The sequence below is a fragment of the Castor canadensis genome, chromosome 3 (genome assembly GCF_047511655.1).
Source record: "Castor canadensis chromosome 3, mCasCan1.hap1v2, whole genome shotgun sequence".
Classification (NCBI taxonomy): Eukaryota; Metazoa; Chordata; class Mammalia; order Rodentia; family Castoridae; genus Castor; species Castor canadensis.
Genome location: NC_133388.1, coordinates 118,898,475 through 118,923,410, shown reverse-complemented (window position 1 = coordinate 118,923,410; position 24,936 = coordinate 118,898,475). Strand labels below are relative to the sequence as shown.

The 24,936-nt window shown below is 41.4% G+C and overlaps 1 protein-coding gene across 17 annotated transcripts in view; it reads left to right on the top strand.

Annotated features, from left to right (window-relative positions):
- Sulf1 (sulfatase 1) overlaps positions 1–24,936 on the top strand; it is a 154,989-nt gene that overhangs the window by 19,118 nt on the left and 110,935 nt on the right. For 9 of the 17 annotated variants that reach the window (XM_020182619.2, XM_074068557.1, XM_074068555.1 and 6 more), the window contains one exon: positions 14,033–14,126. The gene's annotated coding sequence lies outside the window, so the exon portion shown is untranslated. Of the gene's footprint in view, positions 1–4,816; positions 4,925–6,912; positions 7,329–14,032; positions 14,127–24,936 lie in introns of those variants that run through there. The other 8 variants (XM_074068559.1, XM_074068548.1, XM_074068554.1 and 5 more) reach the window with 3 other exon arrangements.

Sequence of the window (24,936 nt, the reverse complement as noted above, 5' to 3'; positions counted from 1 at the left end):
GAATGTGTTTTTTGTTTAGTAGAGCAGGTAACACTGAACTAGTGCCTAAGGACATTGATATCCTAAATACTGTCAGCAAACGAGTCACTACCACACACTGGGTGCTGTATTCGCTGTCAGACTTTGGTAGTCCTGTGCTAATACTATTTCTAAGTATAGGAACTAGACTAAAAAATTTTTTTGTACCTGTAGAGCTAAGATTTGGACCCAAGTAACTTTGTTTCCAAAAATCCATGCAGTCCCTCAAGAGAGTTGTACATAATGGGTAAATGATAAATTTCAGTCATGAGTTACATGGAAATAATTTATATTTCCCTGCAATTTACACCTTTTTTTTTTCTAGACTAATTAAACTTCCCATGCCAGTAAAGTGCTTTTTCTCATAGTTTAGTAGATTTATTGGTAAAGAACTAAAAGAGGTTTGCTGTGAAGCTGGCGAGGAAGAGAAGACTGAGATTCCAATAAAATGTGTTAACTGACTCTTGCTTAGAAGAAATGATGTATTTAATCTAATGGAAGCCACAAATGGATAACTCATCCGTGTTTAGTGGATGTTCCCACTGAAGGAAAGAGCTTGCTTCAAGTGAGTGTGGTCTTTGCGCACCTCTAGAACAGCTGAAGAATGCCAGATGCCAGTGGCTCACCTGTAACCCTAGCTACTCAAGAGGCAGAGATCTGGAGAATTGTGATTCAAGGCCAGCCTTGGCAAATAGTTTGAGAGACCCTATCTTGAAAAGACTCATCACAAAAAAAGAGCTGACAAAGTGGCTCAAGGTATAGGCCCTGAGATCAAACCCCAGTACTAAAAACCACCCCTCAAAAGTGTTAACTGGTGTGCACCAGACTGCCTATTAAGAGTGAGCAACTCTCCCTACGGAAGTCCTAGACAGGTCTGTACATTTTTTGTTAATTGCTGGCCCAAGTGCTCAGCTGTCCTAGTCTCGTGCCTCATTTCAGTTCCAAGGCAGCCCTGAGTGGTCTGGAAGAGCCCACCATGGACATGGAACACACTGGTTATGCAGCATCCAGGGCACCGCAGTGAACACACTGCGCAGCAGTTGTGTAAGTGTTGCTATCCTTGTTCGGAATAAGCTTGTTCTTAGTGAGTACCCTTGATTTAATCATGATTTAAACATATCCCTGTTTAAATCACTTCCAGAAACTCTTAGTAAATGCAAAAGGAATTTATCAAATAAACTTGTTACCTTTTCCTCTCACAGAATGGCAGATCATTATTTGAAAGATCCTTTCCAGATTCTTCTTCAGTTCACACACTTGAATCTACATGCCCTTGTTAGGAAGCTACAGTAAGCCAACTTATTCAGTTAATTTGCATCAGTCTAAATAATTTTTCCTGACAGATTACTTCCGTTCTAAGCACCAAATACTTCTTAATCCTAGGCAGGTTACTGCTAAGGATAAATGATTTCACATTTCTCATAAAGATGCCAGTCATTAAGAATATTAACACACATTCCTTCCCCTTGGAGGGAGAGGGGCTGTCATTTTAGCAGTGTTGCTGTATCAGCCTTTCTATTGTCAAACACAACAAATGATGAGAAAATCAATTTACTCTTTAGAATTAGTCAAGTGGGAATTCTTTGAAGTGTGTGTGTTGGTGGGGGAAGGGAGGCAGAATTTTGCCTGGATTCTAGATCACATAAAAGCAAGTACAGTATGTATGATGGTAAAATGTTGTGAAATTTAACGAGGACTATTTGTTGCCATAAGGTCTTCCAGACTGAATCTATCTCTGAAAAAGAATCGCCTACTCCTAAAATAGGGGTTTGATGAGCAACAGATGTGGCTTAAATGAACCCTAGTTCGACTGAACCAAGAATGCATTTTGATTTGTAGGAGGTTCAATTTGGAAGAGTGGGGCAGTGGTGACAGCACAGCCTCAGTGTTGAAGATGGTTGTGGGGTTCAAATAAATTTATTTACTCCATAAAGTTCTGTAAGGGAGAATACAAATGAGGGTTATTTTGTTTGGGGCGGGGGATTGGTGCTTGAGACAGGATCTCCCTATGTAGTCCCAGGCTGGCCTCAAACTCAGATCCTCTTGTTTCCACCTCCCCAGTGTTGAGATCACAGGCGAGCACCACCAAAGGTTGGAGAATGTCCTACGTGTTGCTTACGGAACAATTTACATTTGTACTTAGTAGTCTAAGGACGTGTGGAGGAAAGTATTTCAATGGCTAGTCACAACCTTTACAGTGATCGATGCCCTGGCAATGATTTGCAAGTTCCGAAATTCAGTTTCTCCGCCCATAAAGGAAGGATTAGACCGTTGTTCAAGAATGACAAGTATTTCATATTTGGAAATGACTAAATAATGAAGTGCCTGGATTCTATAGAAATGCCAAAGAGAAAAGATTAATTTCAAACCAAAGTCTAGTACAAACATGACCTTCCTATTGTAAATCTCATGAACAGGAAAAAAAATTACATCTAAGACTTTGTTTCCAGGGTTGAGAATTTAGAAATATATTAACAGTAGGATGTTTCAGATCGGGGGGGGGGGGAGATCTGTTTATTATAATTTCTTGTCTGTAGAGATGAGAAAAATTCTTTCTGCTGTATTTTCCTGAAAGAATGCAGTTAGTAGAGATTTAAATGACAGGCCAGGGTCACCTTTTACTTCTTTGCCTCTAGGCAGGACTGTAGCTCAGCTACCTCAGGAAAGAGGTCAGAGCTATTGCTCCCAAAAATCTCTAGGTGAGAATGCTAGAAATTAGAGTACATGGCAAAGCTCAGGGGCCTTGAAATTAATAAATGTCAGTTGTGGCTGACATAATTTAAAATTCATTTCTGTTTGCAAATAGTCTGACACTTAGCAAAACTCCAAAGGATGGGTTACTTGGCACTAGCTCTCTGTAAAAAATTCCATCCAGTGTTAGCATTAATGTCTGGTCACTGTTTTGTTTACATCCTCCTCACCCCAGCGGTGAAGGAGGGAGTCTCGCCCTAGGGCTCTGGCGATGGCTGAACTCACAGTGTCTGAAGCTGGACAGATAAGATCTAGAGTAGTTTATTAGTCACAGGTACGCACAGTCCACAGGAAGTGGATTCTGGGCCAGCTGGGGACTGGACTCTGGAACTGGGAGCTAGTGAGCCAGCAAGGACTCAGATGGGAGTCCATTTGGAGGGAGTCCATTATGGGAGGCAGATTTTGTAGTATCAACAAGATGGGGTGCCCCTGGTTCCCAGGGGAGGATGGGAGTGGCTTGTTTGAAGAACTGCTTGGGCTGGCAAGGAAGCGAAGCCCATTAAGATGAGTAAGTTAGGTTTACTGGGTGGATGAGTGTGGCTGTTCCAGCTGACAGGAAGCAAGCCAGGTGGGCACACTTTCTACTGGTGTTGGCACATGTCAAGTGAAGCAGAGGAACTCAAAGGGAAGGTCTTTGGGGCCTTGTGAGGCTCAAAGATGTCAAGACAGCATGTAAAATTTTGGGCCTTACAAATCCAGTCACCCATACAAACTATATGGGCTTAAGATGATGCTCAGATTCCCTTGGCTATGCCTGCTCTCTAAGAATTCTGTCTTTCCCACACCTACTGTGCCTCATGAGTAGTCACATCTGACTGGATTGATAACTATGAGGATTTAAGCAGTTTTTCTACTAAGAGTGCTCTCAGGCCTCAGCCATATAATTAGCTAGATGATTCACACAGAAGTATCCCTTTATTACTGGCTTTGATTTGAATGAAAAGAGGAGAGCCCTAAATCATGCAAATAACATGTTAACCCCTTACTTGATTTTAACTTGTCTCAAGGAAAACATAGATCAATTTTGCACTTACAGCTAAAAGGCTAAAAACATAGCTTAGCTTGGCAATGTGAGGGTGTTCCCACTTTCCATTTTTCAAGGAGAATACTGTCAAGTCACAATCACATCAGAAATTGCAGCCTCTCTCACTTTCCCTGTGATGCAACTGGTGGGGAGATAACAGGACTACTTGGGGGTGGAAGTGGTTTCTGGTAGAGGCTAGACATCTAGCATGGATCATGGGCCTGTCACTCTGAGTTATAAAACCTTGGGCACAGCATTTCTGGGCCCCAAATTAATGATTTAAGTATAGAGTGGAACTATGTTGCTCAAGCTAGCATTCAACTTCTGGCCTCAAGCAATCTCGCTCCAGTCTCCAAAGTAGCTAGGACTACAGGTGGGACCCATTATGCCCACCCTAGCAAAACCCTTGTTTTAAACAAAATCTACAGTCACTCTATAAATCAGAAACGATGATTCTTTGAAGCCAATGAGTGGATTGGGTCTCAGGCTGGGATGACCTTCAACTCAGAGTGGTCCCATTCCCATGCTAACCTAAAGTTCCTGAAGTACCTCTTTAGAAACCTGGAGCTGCTTGGATCCCAGTTTGATAACCAGAAGATGAGATACTATCTAAAGTTCCATTCAGGTTTGAACCGAATGGAAATCCACCAACTGTGGAGTCAGACAGATTTAGTTTCAAGTTCTGGCTCTGTCACTCCCTAAACTGTATGGCCAGTGTTATGGGTTGGATCTTAAAATGTTGCCCAAAGGCCTGCGTGCTGAAGGCCCGTGATGCTATTGAGAGCTAGCAGAACCTTTAGAGGGTGCAGCCCAGAGGAAGGACATTAAATCACTGGGGTGTGCCCTCGAGCTGGATATCTAGAGTCTGGCCCCTTCCCAGCTTCCATGAGGAGAGAAGCTTTGTTCCACCCTGACATGATGTTCTACTTTGCTGCAGGCCCCCAGACTCAGCCAACTCTGGACTGAAACCTCTGAAACTGTGAACCAAAAATAAAATCTTTTCTCCGTATCTGTCATTACCAGGTACTGTGTCAGAGATGGGACGCTAATACAACCAGGCTTGATCTTCTCATCTGTAAAGTGAAGATAAAAAGAACGCTATTTCAGGATATTGCTAGGAAAAGAAGACACGTAAGGGCTGAGAATGTTTTGGTAGGGTGCTTGCCTGACATGTGTGAGGCCCCAGGTTCAATCTCCAGTACCACATGAGGGGAAAAGAACACGTGAAAAGTATCTAGCCTAGTACCTGAGACCTAGTAGGAATAACTGATAGCTCCAATAAAGGTTATGCCTCTGACCTGGGCAGAATGCAATGAAGGACAATTTGCCACTTGACCTGCTAAATTGCAATGATATCTTTGTCATTCCTGATGCCAAACCCTCAAGAACTTGAGGCTGAAATTCTTTAGAACCTGAATTGGTTTGGATTGTTCCAAATTAGTGGAGACGGGAAATTTTTTCTAATTCATCGCACATTCTGTATGCATTGGAGGGCCTGTGCTGTGTAGACACACCCCAAGTCTCTCACATGACATGATGGCCTTATCCGAGCACCAGAGAAGGAATTTAAAGCATGTTGTTTTTACCAAAGAATAACAGAGGAAATGTCATCAGGAACGCTTTAATACAAAGCCACAAGAAACTCAGTACCTGACAGGTCATGCATGTTCAAGCTTTCACCCTGTATCATAAAACAATTCACGGGAGAGTTGTTGCTCATTTGCAGAGTGGCTGTTGTGATGGCCTGCGTGCTTTCAAGAGTGGAGGAGTTCCCCCATAAAAAGCATCCCAAAGTGTGCGATTGCTGGAAATCTCACCACCGGGGGATTTTCCTGGCACTGTGTAAAGTAAGCTCCACTTTATAGGTCCTCCACTACACAGTAGCACAGGTTCCATGGATGCCAACAGTCCTGTTTCCCTATGAACTTACTTCCTAAAGAAATGTCACTCAAGTTTACATGCACCCTTGTATGTTTTATAAAAGCTTTGTCTTTATGCTACGGTACTGGGGATTGCACATGCTAGGCAAGTACTCTACCACTGAGCCATACTCCCAGCTTCACACCCCTCTAACTTAAAATTTTCAAACATTCACAAGAGTAGGGGATATCACAAACACCTTCAACAACCATAAGTCATACACCGATCACATGGTGGTGAGACTAAGTTCCTGAGCTGATGGCCCAGGTGAGATTGGGTTAGATGTCACAGAATTCAGTGCACACTCACTAAGCACTGGCTTTTCTTAGAGCCCTGCCCAAGGCCACCAAAAAGAACAGCACAAGATCCCAAAACCCATGAAGAATGACCACAGCAAAAAGCAGGGTCAACAGGGAGGCAAGAGGGGAATTTGGGGAAAGAGTTTTTGTTTTGTTTTGTGTGGGGAGAGGGAGCCCTGCCGGAGAGGGGGGGGATGTTGAGTGAGTGAGGCTAGGAAATGGAGAAACTTTAGAGAATGAATCATATTCTAATGTGCTTGGGGTAAGTGATGCTGAGGGCGGATGGGAAGTGGGAAATTAGTGTGCAGACAAAAATTGTGGGCTTTGAATGCCAGGATGGGGAATTGCTTTACATGGTGGGGACCAGAACCAAGAGCAAGGCAGGATAATAATCTTCTAAAGACAACACAGCAGCAAGTGAGGGTGCGGTGGCTGGAAAAACCTGGTGCTCAGAGTTAACAGAACTTTCTCAGATGACCCAGGCTGGGCTTGTTGCTCCCACAGAGAAAAGAGCACAGATCAGAATTCAGCAGGTCACAGGAAACCTCCTTGCAAACCCTGATGAGGAAAACAACAGACGGGAATTAAAAGAAGTACAGTCCCCAGCATCTGGTCCCCGTCTAAGAAAGATCAGTGTTTGCTAAGCACTGGGTTCTGGAACGCCTGGCTTTCCAAACACCACATCTTCCTCATCCACTCCATCCCCCGGGCGGCTACTGTGCCGGGTGCTGGGGATCCGGAACCGCACGCCTGGAAACCTTGACTCCCTTCCCGCCCCTCCTCCCCGCCGCCCGCCAGCCGCAGCGCCCTGTTTGCTTGCCGAGGTTTGCATACACTTATTGAGTTGGAGTTGCTTTTTTTTTTTTTTTCCAGTCAGTTCAGCAGTGTCCCGAAATTCACCTCCAGTGCAACTTCTGCCTCTGCTCCTCCTCTTCTTGGAACTGCCTTTTGTTTGTCTGGCAGCGTTGGTTCTATGGGGGTGTGTGATGATAATAATACGCGGGCTTATATAACCTTCTGCATCTTGCGAGCACTTCTCAGACAGTCCCTAAAGAATCTTGGGGCTGCTGTCAGGTCCCGCGGCTTAATCTGCAAATAGGAAACCCGAGGCCCAGAGAGCAGGAGGTAGGGCAGTGAGGATCAGAGGGCAGGCCTTCCTGGCTCCCGGATCTCCTCCGAGGTCAGGGCAGATAAGGAACAATGACTCTCCCCTTCTGCGGGAGGAAGGAAGTCCCGCTGCCACCTTATCTCTGCTCCTCTGCCTCCTCCCTGTTCCCAGAGCTTTTTCTCTAGAGAAGATTTTGAAGGCGGCTTTTGTAAGTATGATGCTCTAACTTTTGCTTTCAAAAGGACGAAGACAAACTTTCCTTCCTGCCCTAGTGCATTTGGTGTTATTTATTCCTAAGAATCCTCCCTCATTCCGAGTCTTACATGATGGAAAATGTGTTTCTGGCCAAAGTTCTCCACCCAATCTGGTCCCTCCTAAGGAAAATAGGGGAAAGAAGTTTCTGTTGTTAATTCACTTAACAAAGTAACATTCAGGTGAAGTGCTTAAATTGACATCCTAGGTCTTATGTTTTAGGGCATTCTGGTCCTGTCTGGCCGTAGGTACACACACATGTACACATACACACACACACACACCCCTTCCAGAGAGAAATCCCGGCTATTCACCTGGCTTGTTAAACACCAGAAAGGCTGCAACACCTGTGATCTTCAGGTTCTCTGCCTTAAATACTCACACTTTTTCAGTAAAATACAATTGTTGCAAGTTTCTTTTCATAAATCCCATCTTTCAGTGTAGGATTGAAAATTGTGCTGGCTTCTGTCAACTGTACAAAACCCTGCAACTACAATGGGCATATTTGTTTTTATTTAGTTTTTCACTGCGTGGCCAAAGGGTTTAATACTGAAGAATCACGGACAGACACTGTTCAAGCCCTGGAAACTCCAAAGGCCTGATAGGAAGCTGTGTTCCTATAAAGAGTGCTGCACTCACACAGCATTCTTAGGGCCATGTCACTTTTTCAGACATTGCCTTTCAGCCAAAAGTGGATTTAAAACTCTAGAATAACATAGGACAGATACAACTTCTTAGCAGGTGGAAACTGTGATTTACTAAAAAGCAAGAAAATCAAGTTCTATTTGCAGTAATTGTATTATAATTTGCATTTATTAAACCATGGTTATAACTTGTTATATTATGAGTAATAGAAAATTATTGCCTTAACGTTAATTCAGGTAGAAAAACTAAGGGATATAAATTGATTATGAGGTACAAAAAGAAGTCGTCTTGCTTTTAGTGCAAGTGCTGTGATTAATCCACTGAACTCCATTGTCTTTATCTTTAGATAAATACACAGTAGATAATAGAATGTGAATACGATAGTGTGTGTATAACTGAATTATCTTGAACTCTTAGATTTGTTGTAGGTGTTTAGTGCTCAGTGATGTATAATATCCAAAATGGACCAAATGGAGAAATTTCATATCAAATTGCAGATTGCATTGCAATGATTTTTTTCATTATTTAACAAACATGGGAACTTAAAATTATGTCATTTTTTAAGATTCTCTTTAAATGCTATTTCAATTTCGAGTTATCCCTGGCTCTTAAGACATAATTAGAGTTGGAAATAAGACTGGATTCTAGTTGCATTCAGCTCTAAGTTTAAAAGTGATCTGTCATCCCTAAATTCTGTACTCTAGCTAATTCAATTAAAAGATCAGCTACTGATCAGTATTTCTGAAATAGGGTCTCAGGAACTATTTGCTGGGGCCAGCTTCCAACTGCCATTGGCCTGATCTCTGCCTCCTGAGAATTTAGGATTACAGGTGTGAGGCACTGGTGCCAGGCAAGGTAGAACATTCTTGACTTGGGACTGGATGAATAGAAGGAAGAGACAAGAAACCTTTATAATATTAGTTTTAGGTTTGGGCAAAAAGGGAGCTATAATGGAATACCATAGAACAAGAGGAGGTCCTTATAGAAGAAGATAAGAGCTCATTAGGATGTCAGATTGTGATGTCAATAAGAGGTTAGACTGCAACATTTAGTAAAAATATAAAGATTTTTTTTTAAAATATAAAATTAGCCAGATGTGGTGGCACATATATGTATTCCCAGTACTTGGGAGGCTGAGGCAGTAGGATCATGAGTTCAAGGCCAGCCTGGGCTATATAGCAAGACTCTCAAAAATAAATAAGTAAATAATTACAGCCAGATTTTTTTTCTCTTTGAAATTTTGAGGAGAAAAGCGAAGACTAAGATATCCCTCTTATGTTCTATGGCCCTCAAATATCTGAGCTTGTTTTTTTTGGTGATACTGGGGTTTGAATTCAGGGTCTCATGCTTAGACAGGCGCTCTACCACTTGAGCCATGCCTCTAGCCCTGGCATTAATCTTGCGTTCCTACTGTCTGTCAGGTGGATTTGCTTCTCATTAACTTTTCGACAGGCCATGTCTAGATGGTATTGCCCTGTGTACCCTAAAAGAGAGAGTGATTTTTACTTCCACTGAGCCCTCAGAAATGAGCAGAGTAGAAAGCTTTGTAAAGTATTAATACTTACTCATTAAGTTCTTTTAGTTTTTAGCAGAGATTTTTTCACTTCCTTGAACTAGGGAACCCACTCAGACTCAAGCAAAGCAGGTAGTTTCTTATCTGGCTCTTAGGTCACCTACAACCATTTCATTCTTCCTGTATGACCCATGAATTCCTCCCATACTTCAGAATAGTGCTTGTTTACTGAGGAGGGGTGGGTGACATTCGCAAATTTTTAAAAGATGACAACTGGGAGAATTTTAACATTTTGAATGAATGGCAAATCTGATTAGCAGACAGGAAGCTGTGACTTTTAAATGTGTGGGGTCTGATTACATGATAACCTTGCTTTTCTTCTAGCCTTTCACCTTTTTTAAGCTCAGAACAATCTTCTATGACTAAGCCTCTCTCGGATTTCCCGGATCTCAAAGCTCTTACCCACCTGAACACTTCAGAGGAAATGCCATTGATTAGCTCCAGACATTATGGCTCATCTCGCAAACTTGTATAATATTTCTTTCTAGAGACAGACTTAAAAACAGATTTCAGGAGCTATTTCTACCTCTAACTATAAAAAATTTCATCACATCCAGATAGTATTTGGTTGTTATCTGAATTCCAGTAGGCTTCTGAAGGTTCACCTCAAAATTCACCAAATTTTAGAAATTAACTTTTATTTTTTTGTGGTGCTAGAATTGAACCCAGGGCCTTGCACAGGCTTGGCAGGCACTCTACCATGGAGCTATATCCCAAACCCCGATCTGAACTTGAAATTATGAAAAATGTTCCTATTTTTGCCAAAAATGCTTTTGCCATTAAAAAAAGAAGACTACAGAGCTGAGACTGTGGATCGGTGATAGAGAGCTTGCCTAGCATGTACAAGGCCTTGGGCTCCATCCTCAGTATTGAAATTAAAAACTGACTGACTACCCAAAAGAAACGATTAATATCTCAGCTATGCAGTATAATCACCAAATATATACTTCAGAGAAAGACGATTTACACATGAGGAGTGTTTGTTATTTAAAGAAGGAGCAAGGTAATGTTTGGGGGTTCCCTTTAGCATCAGCTGGAAGGATGAGGAACATGATAGGTTTCTGTATGTGTAGCCAGCCATTCCACATTTAGGTTACTCAAACCATTTAAAGTCTTGGCACCCTAAGTAATTGAAACACTCTTCATGATCTTTTTGGGTTTGCCGACAGATGATTTATTCCAGTTTGGGTGCTGCCTGAGCCACTGTGTTGCCTACACAATGTTTGAAGAGTGGCTGGGTCACAGAGGTGAGGTCCCCAGACACCTGAGTTCAGAGGGCTGCTGGATTTTGCTTCATTTCTGAGCTCCATGAAAACTGGAAGGTCCCCAACTCTCTCTTGGGTTTGGCTTCCTGCTCGCATGTTTTCTGGTCTCATGTCATTGTGCTGAAGTAACAGTCCCACGTGCATGCACCGTCCACAATGGCAAGATTTCTGTGGTTCAGCGCAAGTTTTCTAATGAGGACATTTTGGACCTTCCAAGCATCCTTTAGGGAAAGCAGTTTGGAACTGGTTATTACGTTCCAAGGCGAAGGGAGTGAAGGCAGAATGCAGTTCAGCAGCAAGAAGAAAGCCACTCAGAGGAGATTTAAAGGGCGACTGCTTAAGCAAACTCACCCTTTACCTTTAAATGTGCGTATGTGTCTGGTTTAGGAAAATACCTCCAGTTCACAGTATAAAGATATCCATTACTGTTCCAGCACTTCAGTAACTATGAATGGTGCTAGTGTTTTCCAGGGAGAACTGTTATTTTAATGACATTTGTCTGCAGCAAAATCTGATGAGTTTATGAAGTTGAGAGCCAGGAAATGCAGCTCAATTTCTGAACAACTGAGAAAGCCAAGAGAGTTGAGTTCCACCATGTAGTTGCTTTATAGCAGAAATTCATAAGCACTAAGTGCAATAACACTGATGTAGAGAAGCCAATCCAAACTTTTTCAAGTACAGCTGTTAAACTAGCAAGCTTAACTTGCCAATGGACTATCAACAGGTGAAATTTTGGCACCCACCCATACTTATTCATGGATGGTAATTTCAAATTAATAGGCATATATGCCAATATTTTATAGACTTCTGGAGCAAAAAGGAATTTCAGAGGTCTTCCAATCTACCAAGTCTACCCTTTTGTTTTAGGAATAGAAAGAGTGAAACTCATATGAACTCTATCTTTCTCCCTTTTCTCTTTCTTTACCCGCCACCCCTCCCCCCACCCCACACACATCTGAGTCTTCCATCCAGTTACTGCTTACAGAAAATATCATGTTTGACTTAAACAATGGGAAGGGGTAAATGACCCACAGCAAATCACTGAATTCCTGGTCCATTCAAGTTTGTGTGGCTCAGGTGGCCCAGTTTCAGGGCTGTGGCCTGACAAATTATTCCTCCTTGAGGAGCCACTCAGAATCTCACATATTTTTAGCCAAAACTTGAATAAACTTTAAAATCAAGGAAGGATCAATCGTTGACTCCAACACTGACTATCCAGTGATGCTTAGTGACTGCCTAGTGGTTACTGGGGTCACATCACGATTAGTGTACAAGACAGAGATAAAGCCCAAGATACGATCCTCATTCTGAGCAATATTAAAAACATGGCCAAAGGATACCACCATCATGGGCCACGGTGACGAGAGCAGAGATGAAGAGCAAACTTTTTTGGGGTGGTACTGGGGTTTGAACTCAGGGCCGCACCCTTGCTAGGCAGGTACTCTACCACTTGAACCACTCCGCCAGCCATTTCTCATGTTGGGTATTTTCAAGAGAGGGTCTTGGGAACTATTTGCCTCGGTTGGCTAAGAACCACAATCCTCCTGATCTCTGCCTCACAAGTAGCTGGGATTACAGACGTGAGCCACAGGCGCCTGGCTTGTATAGCTGTGTTTATATCATTAAAGCCTCCAAATAACTCACTAATTAAATATGAACAAAACCATAAAGTAATAATATTCCAGTTAATATTATAAATTCTATTTGCCAGATGCTGCTGCTTTGCTGAAACTAAAAATTAAATTTGTTTTAACCAGGTATTCATTAATGAAATTGGATAAAAAAGAAATATTTTAATGAAACAAATTTCTATTGAGTATTTAGTACCACTTCTACTTGTAATGAGCCTTCACAAGTGGGCACACATGCAGAAAGATCCAGACAAGATATTTCCCGGGGTGGAGGTTATGGAACTGTGAACTATGGTGGGCCCCTCCCTCCCTTCTTCCCTTCCTTTCTTCCTTCCTCTCTGTCTCTTCTCTCTCTCTTCTGGGGATCAAATCCAGGGCCTAGTGCATGTTAGGCAAGCTCTGTACCACTGAGCTACGTCTGTGCCTCCCAGAGTGTCTTTTCATTGCAAATATACAGGAGAAGTATGTTTGTTAACTGGTTTTAAAAACAGCCCAACCCATGTAATGTCTGCCAGTGTTTATTGAACTCTTATTTTGTGCCAGGAACTCTTCAGACTTTTTCACATGGCTGTTCTCATACAATCCCTCACATCATTCCTACAGAGTAGAGACCATTTTTCACCTCAGTTTTCAGAGTATACTGAGGCATAAAGAAAGTGAGTTCTTGCTCAGGCTCATCTAGCCAGTGACTGTGCAGCCCAGAATTCAGACATCTAATTCCAGAATCTGCTGCCTACCAGAGCAGATTCAGAACAGTGTCAGAAAAAGGAGCGTCATTTCAACATGAGGCTATGTCGACCTGACCACAGCTAGATCTTTTAGCATCACATTCAAATTTTGTTTGCTTGTTTGTTTTTGATGCTGGAGATTGAACCCACAGCCTTGTACATGCTAAGTGTGCTGTACCACTGAGCTACGCCCCCAACCCCTCAAATGTAAATTTTTACTTCAGGGAATCTCAATGTGCATACATAATTACACACAGCAAAATTGCTTTGTGAAGTAATGCATTAAAAATGGGTGTTTCTTCTTATTCAAAGTAGCTTTATTTATTTTAGTCACATTTTTCAACTGTCATAAATGAAGAATACAAACACATTTAACCACTTGTAAATGCTTGCTTTGCTACTCATCAAATAATAGTTTGCAGAACTTTTAAAGATTCTATGATTCAGTGCATTTTCCTTTAAAATAGATCCCACAGCCAGAAATTAAATATCACTCAACCTTTAAACTTGGAACATTTTGTAAACTTTTAAAAAGAAACTCTTCTTTATTGGTTCTATGAAACTCAGGCAAAGAATAATATGAGGTGAATCTAATGGAAAGTCTTTCCCTTGATGAAGAGGGGGTCAAAATGGAAACTGACTCACCCACAGTGCTTCAAAGATGCTAACGAGTGATCGGCAGATCAGTTCTGATGAAATTTGAAGACTTATTACCAATGATATTCTCCTTTTGAGGCTCTGAAAGGGCCCCATCTGAAAGGTGAGAGAAATGGCTGAGAAAATGAAACTGACAGCCCTTTTGCTCTTCTCCATTGTAGGTGTGACGGCCTCCCATCGTCAATTGGAGAAGGCGAATTTCACAAATGAGATGCAGGTTCTTCACGGCAGAATAATTGCAGACAGTCTTCAAAGGTACTCATTTCAAACTTTTAATCTCTCTCTCTTTTTTTTTTTTTTTTTTGGCAATACTGCGGATTCAACTCAGGGCCTTCACCTTAAGCCACTCCACCAGCCCATTTTTTGTGACGGGTTTTTTTGAGATAGGGTCTTGTGAACTGTTTGTCTGGGCGGGCTTCAAACCTCGATCTTCCTGATCTCTGCTTCCTGAGTAGCTAGGATTACAGGTGTGAGCCACCAGCGCCCGGCCAAATTTTTATCTCTTAATTAATTGAACCAAGGGCCATCTGAACATTCTGTCACTTGAAGGGGAGAATGCCTCCTCCTCCTATAGGGGGAGCCAGTAGTCTAATACTTCCTAAGGATTCTTCATCTTGGCCTAGGGAGCTAAAAGGGGCCTTACAGTTGGCAGGCCATATCAGGACATCAGTTCTTGGGAATGTCACAAGAACCATCAGAAAAAATGTTCATCGAAAGAATCATCTGAATTTATTAACATTTGGAGCTATTCGGGAACTTGGGTGAGGGGATTTGAGGGCACTGAGTGGCTGGCCAGCCACTCTCTGTCATCACAGCATAGTGCCAGAAGTGACAACTACACGGCTCTCACTTGACTTGTGCACAGCTTGTCTGTACAGTTTTTTGCCATGGAAGGTAAATATTAGTACCTAGACTGTTGCGGGAGTTGAGAGAGTTGCTGAGCCCAACTTCAGCAACGTGACCTTGGTTTCAAAAACTTTCTCAGGAGTTGGGTTTATGTGAGTTTATACTCCATGAGGCTTTTCTCAAATGTCAACTGTACCCCAACCAAAACCAATGCAGTGGAAACTGTTGAGGTCTTTTGGTTTCAATTGCTAGTCTTAAACACCATTGCCTTTGCTTGATTTTCCTTCTAAGCCTTGTGTTGGCCTAGGCTGGTTTGGAACCTGTCCTCTAGTCACCAAAAGTTCACGAACCTCACACAAAAAACAAAAACAGAACAAAACATTCAAGTCTGCCCTGAATTGCTGGTTTGTCTTTTGAAGACTGTTTTGCCCAGAAACTCCTAATATTTAGCAATGAAAAATTTTGTCTTCATTCTACAAATACCAAGTGAAGAAGGGTCCTGGCTGGATGTGTCTGAGCATCTAAGGTGACTGCTTTGGGATGAAATCATAAGCATGACAACTTTCTCTTTCTTGGGGCTTTGTCTTCAGGTGGCCAAGCATACCACCATAAAAGGTGGGTTACTCCACTGTGATGGATGCTTGTTACCCACTAGCTGAATTAATAATACAAGAAGACAAGTTGAAAGGGAGCTCTCCTTATTTCAAAACTGCAAATAGATCTGGGCATAATGGCTCCTGCCTCAGTACTCAGGAGGCTTAGGCAGGAAGATTGTGAGTTTAAGGCCAACCTGCGGTGTGTGATGAGTTCCTAGCCAGTCAGAGCTAGATAGCAAGACCCTGTCTCAAAACCAAAACAAAATAAACAAACAAAACCTGCAAACAGGAGAGGAAAACATTTGAAAACGGAAACTAGAAAAGTTATGTCTAGGAATAAGTTTAACAGATGGAATTGTGACTTCATTAGTGTTCTTTATCTTCTTGAGTCAATTTGCCAAATGTTTCTTATGAACCTCCAGCCCAGTGCATTAGTTTTTCTGTGGGAAAGAAAGAGGTTGGCCTCTGCTGTGATACATTGAAAATTAACTACACAAGAGCTGGAAAGCCTTAACACTGGAGTCATCTGCCCTTCTACTTCCCAAGAGACCACTGAAAACCTGATGTCCCAAAGCAGCTGACTTTATTTCTTTTGTGTTGTGAAAAGGCTACTTTTCTAGAGTTCCAGGTTTAATATCTGGAACTCTTGATCTTATTTTGTAATTTCACCCCTTTATGTGTTATATCCATATTCCTTTTTCCAGGATATTCTTATTATGGCAAAAGAAATAGTGTTTTCTCTAATATTAGATCAGAGTCACTTGCTCAAATTTAACACTCAGGACACTTGTTTCTTAACAATCTGTGGACTCCCTGTGAGAGCTGGCTCTGATTTCTTTTTCCATTTTTGGGCTGGAAAATTCAAATTTAATTTCTGACTGGCCACTGGCTTCAGAGACCTTTGCCCCTCCATCGTTTGAGTTGGATTAGATAAGCAGCTGAGTCACTTCCCATCACCACATCTGCATTCACATCCCCATGGTCCTCCTACCCAGTAAATTCTGTAGAAAGAAACAGGTCCTTTTAGTATGTGTTTCAGCAGTTGGGTTTATAAAATAAGGACTACTTTACTGGACCATCTGGATCTAGAATGCTGCCCTGTGTGTTTTTCACTGCCTCTCTGCTCATATCATCTGAGTATAATGTTCTTTCACTTAATATTTTCCTAGCTTTAAGAATTGCTTGGGCTGCAGATGTAATTCATTGGTACTTACTTGCCTAGCATACACAAGGTCCTGGGTTCAATGCCCAGCTCTGCAAAAGTATAAAAAGAACTGCTTATTTGTAATTCTTTGAACTCAGCATGGCCCAAGCAACAGAACCAGGAGATACTGTAGGTTGATCTCAAGCATCTCTTGTCTGTTGGGTTATCTGAAGACTGTGTCTTGTTCCAAGGATGGATAGGTTGCATTCATATACAAGATACCACAAGGACAATTAAATCTCTCTGCTTCGGGAAGAGTTTCAGGGCTCTCATCAAAAATCACACCTGTGGAACAGATTGCTAACTTTTGTGGAGCCTGGTTTTCAGCCTTAATACACCTGCCAAAATATGAATGGCTGGTATTGTCCCTTCTGCACTCTAATATTGCACTGTGGGACAAGGTTTGGTGCACACAGATGGGATAACTGAGAACAGTGCCCGTGGTGTTTGTAAGGCAATTAAGTCTTTGCCTCACCCTGCTGATGCCCATTTGGGATGGAATATTTTATCTTCAGTGCATGCCTTAGCTGAGCTTAGCTGGTATTTTATTTTTAAATAATATCATAAATCAAATTTAATATTTTAAAGTTAAGTGACTTTAAAATTATCTACCATTTATATATAATAGGAATTAATATTAGGTGTGGACCCTAAAAGCCATTAAAATTATTCATCTTGATATCTAGTAAGCATTTAAAGCTTGCTGTGGAGCATAAAGGTCTCAGTTCAGGGTGCTGTGGATGAAGCTGACGCTTTTGCATTGTGTGAGCATTGGAACACTAACATCATTTCAAAGTATGTATTCATGGTAAAACAATGTAATAGCTGCCCAACAAAGTTCTTTAAGAGTTCTTTTTTTAAAAAAAGCCACACACAACTCAAGCCAATCAGTCTTTTCTGTGTAAATATATACCAAACTGAATAATAAAAAAATTGCTGTTTTGTGAGTTATTTCTGAACTACAAAAGGAGCAGTTTTTTGGGGGATGGTAGTGGTACTGGAGTTTGAACTCTGGGCCTCATGGTTGCTAGGCAGGCACTCTTTCATTTGAGCCCCAAAAGCAATAATTTAATTTTAATTATATTTATTTACACCCCCCCATTCCCACGTGCTGGGGAAGTGCATCACTGAGTTTCATTTCCAACTCCAACAGCAACAATTTTACAATTGTAGTTAATATTTTACATAGTTGGAAACACAGTGAACATAGAATTTCATTCTGATTTTTCTTTTCCTATCTTTATAGCAAAACCAGTTTATAGTTTCTGCATCATCTTCATAATTCTGTTTTTCATTTTTTTTATTTTCAAAATAAATTATGACCTTGTACTTGCTAAACAGGCACTCTAGCATTTTAGCCACGCCTCCAGCCCTTTATGGTTCTTTTAAATATGTGTGTTGTGTTCTTTCACATGGTTATGGGACATGTAAGTTGCGTCTGCTTTTTCTCTGCAAGAGGTAACACTTCAAAGCACAGTCGGTACCGTTCTTCAGATAGATATTCTAAATTAGCATGTATTCCTGCACCCATCTTCTTACCTCTCAAGACTAACTTTGGAGCTGTTGAGTTTGAACTCAGGCCTTATGCTTGCTAGGCAGGCATTCTACCACCTGAGCCACACCCCAACCCTCATTTTGAGACTCCCTTTGTTGTCATATGTCTTCAACACAGTTCTAAGCAATAAACAAGGATTAGTATGGAAAAGCACAGACATTTTCACATACCTGTGTATTAAATGGGTCTGTTTAAACACTACACCCTTAAAGACAGTGACTTGGTGAGATTTTCTGGCTTTTGTTTTGCCATGCTGAAAATGGAACCCAGGGCCTTCTGCGCCCTAAGCAAGAGCTTTACTGCCAGGCTTTGGGTTTAAAGAAAATATCAAATGCCAATGGCATGATATCATCAGGTTGTGCCGTCTTTAGCTGGCTCCTCTGTGTGCTCCTGTGACCAAGTCCAGTCCCAGCACTGAGCAAGGATACCTTGCAGTATGCTTTGGCTGCCAACAGAATGGTGCTTTGTTTGATTTGATGAGAAAGCAAACTGCAGGAATGTTGACTGACCAGAGGAAAACTGTTATGACTCTTGCCATAATGATACATCCAGGCAGGAAGTTAAGAGGAAAATAGCTGTTCTCCTCACTGGAGTATGCAGTTTAACGATGTTGAAGGTGGGGGTTGGGGGGTCATGCACAAGGGGCAGTCAAGAAAAAAGAATGGGATGATGTCATTTTTACTGGGACAATCACTGAAATGAAATCAGGTCATACAACAATAGTCTCGTTCTGTGCTGAGAACCATGTGTTAGGTTCTCTGTAAATCTTTGCTGTGATGTTTCTTAGGGAGGGTCTAAGGGGCCCTAGTCACACAGTGTCCCTGGAAACCCTGAAGACAGGTAAGAAGTGCAAAATCATCCCAGCCAGTGCCCAAATGGCCCACACTGGTCTACAATCACTAAGCCACAGTTTAGGGGAGAAAAAATGTCCCTGTTCTTCAACATATTGAAGTTAAAGCAATAGAATGTCATTACACAATTTGTTATCAGACCAAATGTTTTAATTTGGTGCCCATTTTTGTAGGATAATTTTGAATGGCACAGTGAGGTTAAAAGAGAATATACCCCTCAGTGGAAAGAAATGCTGCTTTGTGCCGTGTTAGAGCGTTTGTAGGACTGAGGAATTCTGCTTCCAGAAGGGGCATTTGATGTGTTGATCTTGAGTTTCTGGTTCTGGTGACAAATATGTTCAATTTTAGGCTCCTTCTCTTAATGGTATCCTGATATGACTTCCTTATCTGCTTCGATTTTGCAGGAGTACATCATAATTATAAAGATGGCTAGACTTTTGAAGAAGCCATCCCCAGATTACTTAGGTGGAAAGGTCAAATCTTGTTATTAAGATTTATCATTATTGCATTAATAGAGCTTGAAAGAAACAAGCCATTGGTCGAGGGTTTTTCCACGTGCTTATTGTGGTAGAACAGAGACACTGTATGCCGGCCTATATATAGGCACCTGTACCTTGAGAATTTGCAGACAGAGCTCTTTCTGGGGGAGGCACTGGTCTTCAGGCGTATGTACGTAGTCGGGGTCAGGAACTCTGGTAGATTGCATACAAATGTGAAATCAAATTGGATTACAGTGGGAACCATATTTGCCTAATGACTTTGCTCTCATTACTAGGGAACCTTACATCGTAATCTAGGGAGGAGAGGAAGCTGTGATGTACAGGACACAAGTATGTCTGAGAACTGCTTTGGATTTGACTGTCAAAATAGAAAGAGGCACTTTTTTTATTTTTTGGTGGTGGTATTGGGGTTTGAACTCAGGGCCTCACACTTGCTAGACAGTCTACCACTTGAGCCATCCACCAGCCCTTTTATGTGTTGGGTATTTTTGAGATAGGGTCACACAGACTATTTGCCTGGGCTGACTTTGAACCACAGTCTCCTGATCTCTGCTTCCTAAGACGCTAGGTGCCCGGCGAAAGAGGCACATTTTAAAGGAATCCTTTTTTGGTAGATGGTAAAATAATTAAACTTCAGTGATTTCTGCTACTTGTGTTTTTAAATGAACAGTAATTTGGCTTCAGGGTCTTTGAGAAAGGATGATTATCTTAAAATTAAAGTGACTAAAATGGTCCCAATTTGTCAGCACTATGAGAAATTCCCACATTTTCATGACAATATTTAATTTTCTGTCCTTTTTGTTTTTAGTAGCCTTTCAAGACACCTAAGTCCATTACATAGTCAGTGCACACCAGCCTGTAAAACACAGGTGTTAGTTTTAGCCAATCTATTTACAAAGCAAGTAACTTAGTCATGACTTCTAATAGTGGGATGCATTGGAAAATTAATTTTAAAAATTACTAGCTATTGCACTCTTTACTAAAAGGTGATTTGTGACATTTTCTACTCGAATTGTATTTACTTATTTATGACATGAAGTCCGGATACCCCTGAAGATTAAATCTGTTTACATCCTACAAATTCCTGGAAGTCTGGTCTAGCCAGGGTACAAGTGTAATGATGCCCAGAGATGCAAGTGGCCAGGGGACACGCCAGCAGCCATTCAGAGGTGCATGCGATGGGGGCGACAGATATTTTCGAGGTCTGTCCTGATGGTAACTAGGCTGTTATAGAACAAGTCACAGGATTCTGTTCCGCATGGAACACTGAACTGAGAATCAAGATGTTGGCTCCAGGTTTAGGCATTTTATTCACTATGTAACTTTCTATAAATTAGAATGAACTTGTCCCATTTTCCTTCATGGGGATGGTGTAAATATAAGAGAAAGAGAAAGTGCAAACGCACTTCAGGGGGAAGCAGATGTAGGAAGCCATTCAAACATAACCCACTGTTATTGTTGCAGTATTAAAAGGCTAAGGTATTATTATGTGGTAATCATTAGTTCCCAGCACACCCATCATACGGTTTTTTCCCAGCACCTTATTTCTTCTTCATTATTCTTTTAGTTTTATGTCTGTCTGCCAGTAAACTAATCCCAATGTGTATATTGTGATGGTTGGCAAAAATTCAAAAATGTTTTCCAAAGAAAGGCTATAGAATCACTAGAAATAATTATGTGTTTAGTGCACTAAATATTTTTTTTTAAATAACACAAAATTGGGCTGGGGATGTGACTCAAGTGGTAGAGCACCTGTCTAGCAAGCATGAAGCCCTGAGTTCAAACTCCATGGCTGAAAAAAAAAAATTAAATAGGACAAATAATCTTTCTGAGCTTAAGTGCCTAAAGTATAAGTGAAATGTAGCATGTTCATTTACACACTTGCAGTTGTTGGACTTCGCTAAGGGTTGACTACAAAGCATCTTTACAATCGGAAGATATGGAAGACTAACTCCTAGAGGATGGATGCTACTGCTTTTAATATCTGGATGATGACTCCCATCATGCACCAAAATGGGTGCAAGATATGTCTTTATGTGGATCCTCCAGACAGAGGCCAGAGACCAAGAAAAAAATGACCTTCCACTGCTCACTGTCAGTGCCTATGACAGGCCTTCCTTTCTCTTAGGGAAGTATTCAATTTTCTTGTTGTCTTTTCCACCCCAAGAAGTGATTTATAGAGAAACTTCTTTCAAATATGTGGCATACAGTATCAGCTTAGTGGTTAGTAAGTGCTGAAATGTCCCTTCCTGGTGAAAAGAGAGGAATGCAGTTTACATTTCTGATTTGGACATTATCTAGTTTAAAGAACTTTCTCTCTACTCTCTTACCAGTATGTTCTTTCGTTTTTAGCAGTACTGGGGTTTGAACTCAGGGCCTCACGCTTGCTAGTCAGTCACTCTACCACTTGAGCCATTCCACCAGTCCCTCTCTATTCTCTTGGTGTGGGAATATTAAGACAGTTCGTATGGCATGACCTGTATATGCACATATGAACACATTTGTAGTGACAATAATTCCTGCAGGTGACAGGAAATAACTCTATCAAAACATTTTCCTTTTTAAGTAGGCAATTTGCAGGCAGTAGGTCTGCACATCAACCTGGTTAGAAATAGACTGAACTATTGGTTTTTTTAGATGTTGGAGTTATACACAGTGACGTACATTAGACTGATGTAAGAAAGAACCCTTCCTGCCTTAGGAGCCTTTGGGAGGAGGGCAAGCGTTACCATCTGCAAAGGTGATATTGTCTTCTAGTTCATAGTGATCCACGAGAGAAGGGTGGTGCAGGGGTTAGGAGTGCAGAATTGGGAGCCAGACTGCCTGTGTTTGAATCTTCAGTCTTCCATTTGGTTACTGTGACTTCCTTTCTTTGTACCTCAGTATCTTTAGATCTGAAAAAACAGGGACCAGTAATAAGTAACGGGCTTTTTGCTTGATAACTATTGCTATTACATGTGAAAAAGTTAAAGTCCATGCCCAAAGTAGACAATGATGTTAGTCTGTCCTGTAATTCCAAAAGTTACACACATACACACACACTCTGGAGAAACCAGTCTCTGGCCACAGCACCCACCCTGTGAAACCACAAGAGTGTGTCGTTTATATTTGCCTCCCAGGTATAGCAATCACCATGCTTTATCTTTACACTTGAAATGTGTGTGTGGATGCTTCCCACAGATGTTGAGGGAGTCAAAGACATAGTAAATGGATATTTTAGGAGTAAATTACCAGCATATATATGCGTGGAAAACTTTTTAAACCAATTTTTTTTCTTCTTCATACTTATTGTTTTTATTTTATTTTACCATTTTTAAACCAATTTAAAATTTTCTAATTCCTGATTTTCTTTTAGACTTGGTCCAACTTTTTTCCCCTATCCACTCACAGGTTGACAAATATTAACAAATAAAAATGATAATCACTAAAATCCAATAAAAGATCCTCCTGTTATACTGCAGTAGGCCCAGATTCTGACAGGGTGGATATGGAATAGCAGATACTCAAACCCAGGCAGCCTGGTCCCCAAATCTGTGTCCCAGGCCAGTCCACACACAGAGCTGGATGCTCAGAGCCAGGAATGAATAATACAAGTCTGCGTCTTCAAAGCATTATTTAAGACTTTAAAACAATCTTGTTTTGTGGTAATGGGATTTGAAGTCAGGGCCTTGTGCTTAGTAGGCAGGTGCTGTACAACTTGAGCCATGCCCCTACTCCTTTTTGCTTTAGTTATTTTTTGGGTAGGGTCTTACATCTATGCCCATAGTCCTCCTAACTATGACTCCTAGGAACAAGGATGACGGGTGTGTGTGTCACCGTGCCCACTTTTATTGGTTGAGATGGGGGGTCTCAGTAACTATTTTGCCTGGCTAGCATTGAACCTTGAGCCTCCTAATCTCTGCCTCCCCAGTAATTAGGATTATAAGTGTTAGCCACCACACCCAGTCAATGACTGTTTTTTTAAGCAGTCTTAGTTTCACAGCAAAATGGAGAGGAAAATAGAACAGAGATATCCCATAGGATCCCACTCCACCCCTTCACATGCACAGCTCCCCTTCACAGTCAGCATTCCCAGCAGGAGTGCTGGTTTGTTACAATCAATGAACCTACAGTGTCACATCATTGTCACCCAGTGTCCATAGTTTACATCAGAGCTCGCCCTCTTACTGATCATTCTGTAGATTTGGACAACTGTCCAATGTCATGTACCATCAAAACATTTGTTTAATTGTTTGCAAATTATGTACATTTATAGAATTTTTTTTTTAGAGCTACAGCACTAATTTCATGCTATTTAAACGATTGTGGTGTTACAGCTCCAGGTAAACTACTGTACCAGAACCCGCTCTTCAGTCTGTGCTGTTAGTGAGATTCCCTTGTTGAAAGAAGAGGAAGAAAATCCTTAGAAAATGATGAAAAGAAGTGTCATGAAGAAAGCTTTTCTAAATGTGTTAGAGACTTTTCCCCTCACGTAGTGGAAAGCTCTAGTTCCACTTGTATTTTACAGTTTTGAAAAAAGTGCTGCTTAATATATAATCAAAATTCTGATTTCCTATCTAATGTTGTCACAGGATATTAAAATAACAAACTCGAGGTTTAGTTGTTTCATTTTTTTTGTTGTTCTTTAACATTAAGTATTGTAAGGGTGCTAAGAGCTGATAGGCCCCTGCCTCACAGAAGAAAGAGTAGATTTTAGGAGCAAGGGAGTAAATGTGCTGTGGTTTGGATGTGAACTGTTACCCCCATAAATTCTTGGGTTGAAGGCTTGGTCCCAATGCATGCTCAGTGGGGCTTTGGGGAGTGATTGGATCGTAAAGCTCTGACCCAATCAATGGGTTAATCCATTGTTGGATCCACAATTTAATGGCATCTTTGGGAATTGGTAGAAACTAGGAGGTGGGGTTTACTTGGAGCAAATAGGTCACTGAAGGTGAGCCCTTGAACAGTGTACCTTGTCCTGGTCCTTCTTCCTCCCTCTTTACTTCCTGGCTCTCATAAAACGAATAGCTTTTCTCCACCATGCCCTTTTGCCACCGTATTTCTGCCTTGCCACAGGCCTAAGAGCAATGGAACCAGCCAGCCATGGACTGAAACCTCTGAATCCATGAGCCAAAATAAACCTGTCCTCCCTTAAGTTGTTTATCTCAGATATTTTGTCACAGTGATGAAAAATTGACTTACACAAAGAGTTTCAAGGAGATAAACAGACTTGAGGAAGCAAAAGGAGAGACAGGTAGATGAATGGGGCAGCATGAGCCCTGGGAGCTTGGAAGGAAGCATTTCTGTGAAACTGAGGATTTGAGGCCTTAGAGTAGAAAGTACAGGATAAGTTAACTGTGAGACAGAATAGAAGATAAGAGAAAAAGTTACCAGTGAATAAGTCAGCTGTCACCAAAGAGGGACTAGAAAGGAGTTTCTGTTTTCATTCAGTGCTTTCACTGTCTCCTGCCTCTTCTTCCTCATGACCATCTCCCCAGTCAGTCATCCTGACACTGGTTGCAGAGGAAGGTGGG